The 10513-nt window shown below is 48.7% G+C and overlaps 1 pseudogene; it reads right to left on the reverse strand.

The window, feature by feature from the left end:
- Nucleotides 1–2914: 2914 nt before the first annotated feature.
- LOC119305803 lies at nucleotides 2915–4445 on the reverse strand (annotated as a pseudogene).
- Nucleotides 4446–10513: the final 6068 nt, after the last annotated feature.

Raw genomic sequence — 10513 nt, forward strand, 5'->3', positions numbered from 1 at the left:
TCTTTAAGGAGGTCCCTCTCCACTTGTATCTCCTTCATGGCCTTCCTGGTGTTTTTAATGATATCAGCTTGACTCTGCAGGATGCACCTCTGTTCTTTCTTCAGCTTAAGCTTCTCCATTTGAACCTCAATCTTTGCCTGCTCCTCAAGCTGATGCTTCTTCTCCTTAAGTTCATTAATTTCCTGACTTGTAAGATCCATGTCATGGGATCTCTGCCCATCCTCGTAATCAAACAACTTGGATACATCATCCACAAGCTGACTGTACTGATTGCCAAGAGAATCCAGCTCCTTCTTCAGTTTCTCAACCTCTATCTCATGAGCATCTTTGTCTTGGACTCTACCAAGGTTTTCCTCATGATACATATCCCACAGCTTGGTTAAACACCTTTGCAGAATGACTGGCCAAGGGGCATCTACCCACTCCAGAATACCACAGTTCACACCATCCTGAAAATGCAGTGAAATTGAGTTAAAGAATTCATACATACATATCAATGTTTGTCTGAATGCAGTAACAAACAAATTCAGTTAGACCAATTTTAGGTGCTGCCTAGATTGAAAGAACACCACACCAGCTCTGTACTTCAGTTTTCAGTTAACAGATACTGAAACAACAAGAATATCAATGTTGTTTGCACTATGTACCACCAAATGAAGCTACACATGAACACTACTATTGTTTACTCTTACCGTAGTAGCACATCCAATGAATCTCCTTCCAGTGTCAGTCCCTTCAAATGCCACAAACCTGCCTGGTCTCTGCCTATGCAGGATGCACTTACGATCAGATTCAACCACAAGCCCACAGAAACTTGGATCTATCACCGTGTCAGGAGTTTGCTGCAGTACCAACCCCATATATATCAGCCACAACACCTCACACATAAGAACTACATGGAAGAAATCAGAGCAATAGGATCTTCAAACCCTAAACCCTAACCCTAACCCTAGCATAGAAGAGAACAAAGTGAGCTGACTTACAAAATACTCCATATGCATGTTGCTGCTGCTGTACTCGTTCATGTACTCGTCATCGTCGGCGTCGGATGTCTCGTTGCTGTTCTGCTAGGAAGGCATCCTCGCGCCGGTGTCACAGTCGCCGGAGGTGAGAAATAGAGGAAGAAGAGAGCTCGGGGAGAGGAGTGAGAGTAAGTGAGTGTCGGTCGGTCGGCCGGTCAGTCATTTTGACCTGGCCCCTGGCTGGTTCCGACCGAGCCGGGCCACTAACGGCCGCGAGTGGGCGCCGTTAGCCGTTAGGGCTGCCGTCGGCCTGCCATGTGGGCCATCCTTGTTAGTTAAGCGGTTAGAACGGCTAAATCGACGATCAACACGACTTGATAGTTTTTTGTCACAAAATTTGAAATTTTCGGTAGTTATTAGTCGCTTTTTTGAAAGTGGTAGTTCTGTGGGACGGTTACTCCTAATGTGGTAGTTTTTTGTCAAATACTATGTTGAAGGCCAAGACAGCGCGGCGCTTCTAGTAAATCTGAAAGCTATTCGCATCAGACGGTTCAAAGACGTGGAGAGTTCCTCTTTCTTCATGTTGAAACAAAAAATGTTATCTTGAAAATTATGTTGGCCTATATGAAAACAATAAAACATAGATTTGGACAGGGCCTGGGATTGAACACACTTCCGGACCTACCGTGCACAACTCCAGCTAGCTAGCGCAAATCTTCTACCCCTCTGTTCATTTTTATAAGGCCTTGAAAACATTTGAGACAGGGTGAAAAATAGCTCATTTTCAGTTATCTGAATTGACTTATAAAATTGAACAGAAGGAGTAGTGTTTTTGAGCAACCCGTAAATCTCTTACCCCTTCGATTCATATTACTTGAGTTGTACTAAAACAACGACAAGTAATATGGACCAGCGAATAGTAGAAAACGAGCAAACAACCATAGGACCAGCTGGCGAATCTCAAATGCCATCTATGGCTAAATTTCGTGTTTTGACCCTTTTTCGAACTTAATCAGGATCTGACCGGTGCCCGGTGCCTTCTTCGGCGTCAGGCGTGGCTCCCCTTCCTCCAGCCGCATTTTCGGCCTATACTCGACTTCCTCTTCTTCTATTTGTTCTCCGACGGCTTGGGATTGCTCAGAATTTGGCCGGGGAGAAATCCCCGCATTCTATGCTGGCAGTGGCGACACTTGTAGGTGCCGTCACCTTCTTGGAGGTGTTGCCATGGCCGCTATCTGAGCCCCTCTTCGAGCATCAGGGGAAACCCTAGGTCTGGTTTTCCGGATCGGACGACGACGCCATCTCATGTCGTTTCCTTCTTGGAGGCGTTGTCTTGGTTGCTCGCGACGTCCTCGGTGCTGACTTTGGTGATGTCAGCCGTTTAGTTGCTGGTCGGACTGTGTCTCTAGTCGGCGAGTTTTGCTGTGTTTTTCTTTGGGTCGAATGTCTCATGTCTCTCTGTTCCGGACACCATGGTCACGCCTTTTGCGTCCGTGACATGTGTTGTATCATCTCCTATATTCATTCTAACTTCTTCTATCAATGCAATGATAGGCAAGTTTTGCGTATTCCCGAAAAAAAGAGATCAGGATCTGACCCTATCTTGCAAAAAATTAGGGATCTGACCCTTCTCTTACCGTCCGGGTCTATGGCGGTAGGGTATAACAGCCTACCGTCAAGGTCCCTGGCGGCAGGGTTGCACACCCTACTAGATTTTTTTCCTAAGTATGAAACACAGTGCATCCTCACATCTATCGGCGGGCACCTTGTCGGTAGGGTTGTACAGGCTACCGCCAGCCTGTTTGGCGGTATGGTTATTTCCTACCGCGAAGGTCCCTAGCGGTAAGCTGTTACACCCTACCACCATAACCCTGACGGTAGCAAAAATGTCAGATCCTGAAATTTTTACAGACTAGAATCAGATCTCGATTAACTTTTAGAAAAGGGTCAAAACATGAAATTTTGCCGACATCTACATCAAGATCGTACGTGCCGGTGTCACTTCACTCTCCGAAAGCTCATATAAATACGTATATTTCTTCAAAGGAGAAAAATAACACATTAAAGTTGCACATAGTGCAGTTGTACCACTGCAGAGAGCAATCGGCATTACACGCAGCCACAGTGAAACGACGGCCATTTTCACCTCAGTGACTCTTGGCGTTCCCCATCGGGTTTCCCTCGAACCGTCCGATCCTGAAGTGACGGAGCTCCACGCCGGCCTCCGCCGCCGTCCCTGACTCGTCGTCCAACGCCATCTCGGCGAGGATCTTCCCGACGGCGGGGCCCATCTTGAACCCGTGACCGGAGAACCCTGCGCCGACCACCACGTCCCTCCCGAACTCCTTCCCGTCCAGGAAGTCAAGCACGAAGTCCTCGTCGGGAGTCATGCAACACATGCACGGCTGGCAGATCACCGGCCCGCCGGTGGTGTCCACGTGGCCCGGCATCACCTCGTCGATCCACCGCGCCACGAGCTCCGCCATCTCCCCCGCGCCGGTGCCGATGGCCCAGTCCCTGCCGTCTGGGTCGCACGGCGGCCCGCCGCTCTTGGAGATCTTGATCAGGCCAGGGTACTCCATCGACGGCGTGCCGTAGAAGCTGGGGTCGCCGTAGCTCCCGAACGTCGGGAATCCGGCCTCCGCAGTCAGCTCGTGCTCGCGCCCGGGCTTGACGTTCCAGTAGCAGACGAGGGTGTGCACCGGCTGCACCGGCAGGTCGGTGCCGGTGACGGACTTCAACAGCTTGCTCGCCCACGCGCCCACCGTGATGATGCACTTGCCGCCGTGGAACTCCTCGCCGCTCGATGTCTTCACCACGATCGTTGTTCCCTCTCCTGGTCGAAAGATATCAGGTTTAGTTACTTTGATGGGTTTCACTTCATTTCGTGTACGTACGATCTGCATGTTTACGCAACGATGAGCATGTGCAAGTGACACGGCCTCGCTCGCGTCTGTCACTCACCTTGCTTCCTGGCGACGTCGACCACCTCCGCCCTGTCCCTCACGACGGCGCCCATCTTGCCGGCGAGCGCCTGGAACATGGCCACCGCCTTGGTCGCCTTTATCACACCGCCCAGCTCGCTTCTGGCCGCCGCCCACCCCTGTGGCACCCTGAAAGCTTCCGCCCACGCCGGTGCATCCGCCGACGACGGCACGAGCTCGGTGGCGCTGCCGTTAGTGACGGCGGCTAGGAAGGCCGGATCGTCCCGTGGCCCCAGGTTGAAGTGCGGGGTGGGCGTGAGGACGGCGTACCCGGCGTCGCGCTGGGCGTCGTCCCAGAGGCGGTGCGCGAGGCGGACCATGGGCGGGTACTGCGGCCGCGTGTAGGTGGGGCGGGTGATACGGGACTCGCCGTGCGACGAGCCGCGCTGGTGCAGCACAGCAGGTCGAAGCGCTCGAGCAGGAGCACGCTCGCGCCCCGGGCCGCCGCCGCGTGCGCCGCGCAGCGGCCCATTATGCCCGCGCCCACCACGATCACGTCGAACGAGTGGTCGGCCGGCGGCGCAGCCATGGTTGCTGTTCCTGTGTTACTAGCTTACTGCGTGCGTGCTCTGCGCAAGCCTGCTCTGGTAGTGCAGACCGGAGAATGTGCGAGGCGGATGGGTTACAGGGACCAGGAGATGGGCATATTTAAAGACGGCGGATTAACAGGTGAAAACCGAAAATTCTACACGCATGGATCTTTACGGGCCTGCAACGGACCCCTTCCACACACATTTTCATGAGGGTGGGGCCCGCTTCACCTCTTCTTCCCAATCACATCTTTCCACATCAGCACGTCATGTAAACGTCCGTGAAACCTTTCCGTGTGTGTGTAGCAAGGCTCGGTGAAAACAGATAAACCATCGCGTTAGCTATGAACTGAGGATACCACGGTCCCTCTAACCATCCAACATACACAATCCGAAACCTAAACCTAGTCTTCCGTCGTCGCCTGGGCTTGATCCCGTCTCGCGGCACCGCCCAACCACCTTCGGCACCGGCGAGCCGCCTCCCACCACTTCTGCCCCACCGAGCTGCCTCCCGTCATGCACCCCTCAACATGTCCTTCTGTTAGGACAAAGGGCGCCGCCGCCGGTGACGAACTCCATGGTAGCGTCCCGTCCCAAGTCAGGAGAAAGGGCGTTGCTGCCGATGTCGTTTGCAGCTGCCCGTCGCCCTCATCTATCTACTGCAACCATGCGGAGGTGGTGGAAGTGCAGCTGGCCGTGGCCTTCAAGGAAGAGGAAGCCAAGGGCTTTCCAATCGGATCCCCAAGCCTCCATCCAACTTCAACGTCATGAAATGTCGGTGCTCTCGTTGACCGCTCGCGGGGACGGGTTTCCCATGGGTTTAGAAAACCTGATGGGTTTAGGGGTCATGTAAAAATCTAGCCCCGTGCACAGGTATGAGAATGTGACGCATTTGTGATTTTCTCACGGAGATTGATTTAGTCAAAGCAAAATCCGATGGGTTTCATCCCTGTTGCCAAGTACAACTTCGCATTAGCTATGGTCGATCAGGTACCTGAAAATAAACTTAGCATGAGTCAAATCCGTTACCGTTCCTTCGTGTTGCTTTGTGATTTCTGCTTGTGGATAGGATTACGTATTTGAGTGACGCTAGCTAGTTGTGTTTTTTCTTGGGGTACGCTCTAGACCTCTAGTTGTTTTCAGTCTATTTTGTAAAAACAACTAGTTGACGAGCGTTCTTTTAGGAGCCTCACAACGATTAGCGTCACTTGGCACGCTCTCAACCGCTGTCACGTGTTGCGCTACACGAGAGGCACAGTTTTGCTTTTCCGAGAGGCACAACCATGCCTCTCGAAAACGAGAAAAAACGTATTTTTTTATTTTTTCTTTCGTGAGAGGCACAGTTTTGATTTCGCGGGAGGCACGATTGGACCTCTCGAAAACGAAAAAAAATGTGTTTTCTATTTTTTTCTTCCGCCAAAGACACGGTTGTGCTTTTTTTAGAGGCACGACCGTGCCTCTCTGAAACAGTAAAAATATGTGTTTTTTGTTTTTTTTTCTTCCGAGAGGCTCGGTTGTGCTTTCCCGCGTGCCTCTCAGAAACAAAAAAAAATGCATTTTTTGTTTTTTTTTCTTCGCCGAGAGGCACTGTTTTGCGTCCATGAGAGGCACGATCATGCCTCTTTCGGAAATGAAAAAAAACAATGCCCCCGGTTCGGTTTTTCGTGTGGTTTTTTCTCGACCAGTTTTTTCGTGCAAAAAGGGTCGTCAAAATCTATCAACATGGGATCTACTTTTGAAGATCTCGATGCGAGGAATCCAACGGTGAAAACGGTTCAAGATTTGGACGCACGGTTTAAGAGATAAAACATTTGAATAAATAGATCTACGAAAAAAGGGAAAAACTCCTAAGTTGCGACAAGTGGCGCACAAGCAGCGCGCCACTTGTCACAACCCGGGGAGGTGGGAGTAACCTTTGCAAGGAGCACTCCTCACTTAGTGATTTCGCTATTTTGCAGTCCAGTTGTTTTTTGTAGTTGGGTCGTTTCAAGGCCTGCTGCTGCGGGTTATTTTTTCTGCAAGTTTGCCCCATACGCAAAAAACGTGCATATGCTCAAAAAGCTTAGCTATACCCCTAAAAATGCTCAAAAGCATGCATGCACGTTGATCGCTTAATGCTATATATGGATTATTATTTTTGAATAGAAAAAATTCCATTAACCAATTGGTGCAGCAACGTCGCTAGCAACCAAACTTGAAACAAGATCCGGCAGATGCTCCGTCCAAACGGTGGAAAGGGTAGTTAACTGGTTGAAGGATTGGAAAGAGAAATTGCTATCCCTTGGGGTAAGAAAATTTTATTGAAAACGGTTATCCAGTCTATTCCTGTTTTTGCTACGGGTGTGTTTAGAATTCCAAAGAAGGTTTGTAAAGAAATCACTGATGCCATGTCTGCTTTTTGATGGGGTATACAGAGGAGGAAAATAAAATGCACAGGTTAGCATGGTGAAAGATGTGCATACCGAAAGTTAGGGGAGGCATGGGATTTAGAGATCTCCATGCTTTTAACTTAGCAATGTTGGCAAAACAGAGTTGGAGATTGATAACACATTCTGAAACTTTATGTCCCAGAGTCTTACGAGGTAAATACTTCCCTGACGGTAATCTTCTTAAGGCGAGGCCAAAGAAGGGGTCAGATTATTAATTCTTCTTTAAGAGTAATACCAATTTCACTAATTTATACTTCCCAAGGAAAGTTGTCTTTTTATGTTTTTTTAGTATATAGAAGGATGGGGGAAGACGAAGGCAGCTAGGCCTTTAGATCCCGATCCGGCAGTAGAGAGTGATTTGATTTTAGTTGTTTTCCTTTTAGATTAATGCCAATGCTCTTAATACATTTTATTATAACATATTTTCTTTTCATTTTAGTTTTTGATTTATTTAGTATATTTCTTTGTTCACTAATAAGATAAAGTGGCTGGCATGAAAATTTATTTTCTTTTTCTCGCTTGTGATAATGTTTCTAGCTCCTTTTTATTATTGTTTGATTTGGTGATTTCATTTTTGTTTGATTCTCTCTCCTATATTTTTACATCTGGTAGCAGTTTGATGATGCAATCGGTGACACTATATAATTTATGTTAATAACTTAAATGAAAATCATAACTATTATTCAAGTTGCACCAGTTTATATTTGTTCTTACACAATATGGAAGAGTGGAATTTTTGTGTATCATTTTCTTTTAAGTTTTTTCTTCATTTTATTTTTCTTTCAAGTAGTAACAACTCCCTTCGTTCATTCTTCCCAAGAATAACAATTGCATTTATTTTGTTTTTCTTTCTTTTATATATGTTATTCGGTTTTGCTATTGGACAAGTGGACGATTTTTTTAGTTCAGTCATTTTTTTCGTGTTCATGTGTGTTTGTTTCTATTTAAAATTTATTTGTATTGTGTTATTTTATTTTATTTTATGTGCATATGTCAATATTGTGTGTTTTGTAAGTAGACACATAAATATTGTAAAATATGTTTGTAAATTATACTGGAACACAAAAATTGCACTATTTATGTCATTCACGGATATTGCCATTTATGTGTAAATTGTTTAAAACTTTTTGTCATCATTTGTTTTACGTATTTTAATCTTCTTACTTCTTTAAGGGTAATACAGATGCCACTAATTCATTCTTTCTTAGAAAAATTTATTTTTTTGATTGGTTGAACTATTATATTCTTATTATAAAAAGAAATGTCATCTTTGTGCCAAAAATGTGTGCAAATATTTTTCATCATATTTTTAGTTTCATTCTCGTTCTTCTTTAAGGGTAACTGTCGGTGTCAAAACCGGCGGATATCGGATAAGGGGTCCCGAACTGTGCGTCTAGGCGGATGGTAACAGGAGACAAGGGACACAATGTTTTTACCCAGGTTCGGGCCCTCTCGGTGGAGGTAAAACCCTACTCCTGCTTATTGATGGTATGGATAGTACAAGAGTTGATCTACCACGAGATCAGAGAGGCTAAACCCTAGAAGCTAGCCTATGGTATGATTATTGTTCGTCCTATGGACTAAAAACTCTCCGGTTTATATAGACACCGGAGAGGGCTAGGGTTACACAGAGTCGGTTACAATTGGAGGAGATCTACATATCGTATCGCCAAGCTTGCCTTCCACGCCAAGGAAAGTCCTATCCGGACACGGGATGAAGTCTTCAATCTTGTATCTTCATAGTCCGGGAGTCCGGTCACAGGTCATAGTCCGGCCATCCGGACACCCCCTAATCCGGGACTCCCTCAGTAGCCCCCGAACCAGGCTTCAATGAGGACGAGTCCGGTGCGCAGATTTGTCTTCGGCATTGCAAGGCGGGTTCTTCTCCAAATCCCATGTACCCGTCGAATAGTATCCGGCTTCCAGTGCATGCTGTACTCCTCAACTTCTGTGCCCAATAATGACCATCTTCCACGTGTCAAACGAATGCGAAAAGCCAGGGAGTTTTTCATTCTCCCCCCTAGCCGTGTGAACGAGCTGCCCATAAAAGAGACGGGGATTTTGATCCAGCCCACACCATCTTCCCTCCGCGAGCCTTCATCAGAGCGCCTTCGACAGGGATCCATTTCACCATGGCCGGTCGGTGCAGCTCCTCCTCTCGCCTCTCCAGCCCTTGGCCCGGAGATTGGGGGTGGTGTTCCGTCCCGCATAGTGAGCTAGTAGTGCTTCAGTCCAAGGGGCTCCTCCCCCCAGCATATATGGTCCCGGTTCGAGCCGGGATTGCCACCTATAGCGACGGAGAGCAGGCAGAGAGCATCCCCAATCCCTCCCGAGGAGAGCGGGTGTGCCTAGTCCCTTACTTAATAAGAGGACTCGGATTTCCGATTCATCCGTTTCTCCGAGGGCTACTGGAGTTCTATGGCCTCCAGCTACACAACCTCACACCTGCCTCCATACTGCACATCGCAGGCTTCGTGGCCCTCTGCAAGCTGTTCTTGGGCGTCGAGGCCCATTTCGTGCTGTGGAAGAAGTTGTTCTGCCTCGTGCCCCGCTCTCAGGAGGGGTCTATTTATCAAGTGGGCGGAGCCGAACTATGGCGCATCGCTGGGACCGGGTATCTATCCGGCACCCCGAAGAGGGCATCCGAGGACTGGCCTTCAGAGTGGTTCTATATAGATGACGTCCCCCTGCCGGACCCTGTATGGATCGGCCTCCCCGAGTTCAATAATGCTCCGTCGAAGAAGCGCCTGAGCTGGCACCCGCGGAACCCTTAGAGGGAAACTGACAAGGACGTCCTTTACCTGATGAACCGGATAAGGCTATTGGCTCATTCCGGACTGACCATGATCAAGGTCATGGCCATATGCATTACGCGAGGGGTGCAGCCACTTCAATACAGAGGCCACCCCATGTGGGATTTCAATGGGGAGGACGACGCCACCCGGTGCGGTCGTAAGGGGCCGGATTCGGCTGCCACTTTAACGAGAATCTTATCCGCTTTGTACAAGGGAGAAGAAGAGGAATTCCTCCATGTCAACCCAGAGGGCGGGTTCTCCATGTACAATCCTCCAAGCTGGGTGAGCGAACGCTTTCACTTGCCTATCTGTTTTCAAATTCCCATAGTTGAGTACTTAATCTAGCAATTGCAATGCAGGAGCTGCGCCGACTGTGAAGGAAATAAACAGCCCCCCTCCACAACCCGAGGACCCGGAACGGGCCCTCGACCCAGATTCCCAGAAGGACACAGACCTATGTGTGGAGCTAATGTTGGGGAACGTAGCAGAAATTCAAAATTTTCCTACGAATCACCAAGATCTATCTATGGAGAAACTAGCAACGAGAGAGAGGGGAGTGCATCTACATACCCTTGTAGATCGCTAAGCGGAAGCGTTCAAGAGAACGGGGTTGAAGGAGTCGTACTCGGCGTGATCCAAATCACCAGAGATCCTAGTGCCGAACGGACGGCACCTCCGCGTTCAACACACGTACAGCCCGGTGACGTCTCCCATGCCTTGATCCAGCAAGGAGAGAGGGAGAGGTTGAGGAAGACTCCATCCAGCAGCAGCACAACGGCGTGGTGGTGGTGGAGGAGCGTGGCAATCCTGCAG

The sequence above is a fragment of the Triticum dicoccoides genome, chromosome 5B, assembly GCF_002162155.2.
Source record: "Triticum dicoccoides isolate Atlit2015 ecotype Zavitan chromosome 5B, WEW_v2.0, whole genome shotgun sequence".
NCBI classification, from domain to species: Eukaryota; Viridiplantae; Streptophyta; class Magnoliopsida; order Poales; family Poaceae; genus Triticum; species Triticum dicoccoides.